A 2,686-nucleotide genomic window follows, 5' to 3' on the forward strand; every position below is an offset into this window, starting at 1 on the left:
TACGAACCTGCGTCTTCAGGGCTTGGATCTCTTCCTTGAATGAACTGGCATCAGCTTCCACCTCTGTGACCCTGTGCTCCACCTCATCCATCCTCTTCTCCAGGTCTCCTAGCTGCTGCTCATGCTTCTGCAGCATGAGTGAGACTGGAGCCAGCTTCTCTTCAATCTGTTTCCCTAACATCTCGCGAGATTTTGAGAGCTGGTTCACCAGGTCATGGAGAGTAATCGGCTCCGAGGCTCCTGCAGGCTGAGCTGCAGGCCCGGCCTCAGATACTCCTCCCTTTTTAGGCATTTCTGGACAGCTGAAAATACAGGTAAGTCAATTTTTAAATGTTTCTTGGGGCTCCACGATCTTTCCAACGCCGCAAGAAATCCTGATGACCTGGGTTGGGTGGGTTAAAGGACCATCCTGCTGCGATGCGAAGCTCTGCAGTGTGATCTTCTCAGATCGTCGCCATCTTAGATCCCTCCTCCAATCCCTTTTTAACTTGGTTTCGTTCAATTCTCCTTTTCCATTATTCCACTATTCCATGACTGAGGTTTTTGAAGAGGATTGATGAGGGCAGAGCGGTGAATGTGACCTATATGGACTTCAGTAATTTGTTCGACAAGGTTCCTCGTAGTAATCTGGTTAGCAGGGTTAGATCACATGGAATACAGAGAGAACTAGCCACTTGGATAGAGAACTAGCTCTAGACAAAGGGTGCTAGTGGAGGATTGCTTTTCAGACTGAAGGCTTGTGACCAGTGGTGTGCCACAAGGATCGGTGCTGAGTCCACTACTTTTTGTCATTTATATAAATGCCTCAGATGTGAACATAGGAGGTGAACATTAGTAAGTTTGCATGACACCAAAATTGGAGGTGTAGTGGATAGTGCAGAAGGTTACCTCAAATTACAATGGGATCTTGACCAGATGGGCCAATAGGTTGAGGAGTGGCAGATGGAGTTTAATTTAGGTAAATATGAGGCGCTGCACTTCGGAAAAGCAAACCAGGCAGGACTTAAACACTTCATGGTAAAGTTCCGGGGAGTGTTGCTGAACAAAGAGACCTTGGAGTGCAGGTTCATAGTTCCTTGAAAGTAGAGTCTCAAGGTAGATAGGTTGGTGAAGAAGGCATTTGGTCAGAGTATTGAGTACAGGAGTTGGGAGATCATGTAAAAGACAACTGGATGGGTATATTAATAGGAAAGATCGAGAGGTGTTGTGGGGAAATCACCAGTCTCGGAGTCAGAATTGGGATTCAATGATGGAGTTTATTGTACAAAGAAACCAGAGCTCCAGGGAGAGAGAGGGACTTCTGGCAGCACGGCTGTCAGCTGTGAGCCTTCTCTCCCCCTCGGAGCACATGTCACAATGTTTTATACATTTCATGGTATAATGGTCCAGGTATCGGGTCTTTGTTGGTGCAGCATGGTCTGTTTACAGAAAACATTACAGAGTCATTGTCAGTTTCAGCAGCTACGCAGAAGTCCATTGCTGCAGGAATTGGTCGTGATCGTTCTTCCTGAGAAGGAAGATCGTTTTGCAAATCGAAGGTATTAATACTTGTACACAAGCAGTATCAGGCAGTTAACATTTCTATTGAAGGTGGTGGCTGGGCTCAGACACTTCGGTGGGCAGTAGATGTTACTGATGTGTATTCTTTCCTCCACCCACCTTAAACTAATTATCTCTGTTCTGTGTCTATTGTGCTGGTATCCTGTTGGCCTCAGGCAGTATCTATGTGCTTTGCAGCGGCTATCTTGTGTCTGTGTGCCCCGTGTCAGCATGCCCTGTGTCAACTCCACTTCACTCTCCCCTTTGTGGTCAAGGAGGTGACTTCGGAGATCTCCCGCAGACCACCCAACTCACATATGGAGGTAGACCTTTTCTAAGGTCTCCCCAGATCGAGGGGTGTCAAGGAGTGCGAGTTTCACTGGGGGCTCTTCTGTGGTGACACTTGCTCCTGACACGGCCCGCTTCAGGAGCACCTTACGGCAAAGGTTATACACCTGAGGCCTCGGCAGAATACCAGTATAAGTGATATAAGGAGAGCAATCCCATGTGCCAAATAGGGTCCCCAGGATTTGCCTATCAGCCATTCTAGCCAGCTCTCTCCTCCTACCGCTCCTTGTCTGAAGTCATCTAGCTGGTCCCGAATATTTTTGATCGCCTGTGTAATATTATAAGTATCGTTAATGACATGGGTTATACACTGTCACAAATGATTTGTACATACTCCCCTTTACTGGGCTGACTGATAATCCACCGTGTAATGTGTCTGCTGTGCGTAAAATCTGAGTTCAACCAATTCACCATTGATTGCTTGTAGAGCCTTTGGTGTATTGTTCCCTAAGATTGTCAATCCACACACAATATAGTTTTGGTTTTTAGCGCTGACGACCCCTGCTGCTCTCCCCGCCAAAGACAGAGATCCCAAAAATCTGTATCCCAATGATGATCCCAGCATGGTAGGGATCTGCTAATCAGAGCAGAATTCCTGGTTGATGGAGCAGGTTGCTATCCTTCTCTGAACATGTCCCCAGCTGAGGCATGATACAGTGAGGGCTCCTATCATTCCTACTGCGAAAAGTTTCAGGAGGTTTGATGTGTCGGTAGTATAAATCCCCTTAAATAAAAAATTGAATTCCTTCGCTGCCCAGTAGGATACAGTGTCCTGTTCCTGGGCCTGTTTATCTACCCA

This window comes from Chiloscyllium plagiosum, chromosome 6 (genome assembly GCF_004010195.1).
Source record: "Chiloscyllium plagiosum isolate BGI_BamShark_2017 chromosome 6, ASM401019v2, whole genome shotgun sequence".
NCBI lineage: Eukaryota > Metazoa > Chordata > Chondrichthyes > Orectolobiformes > Hemiscylliidae > Chiloscyllium > Chiloscyllium plagiosum.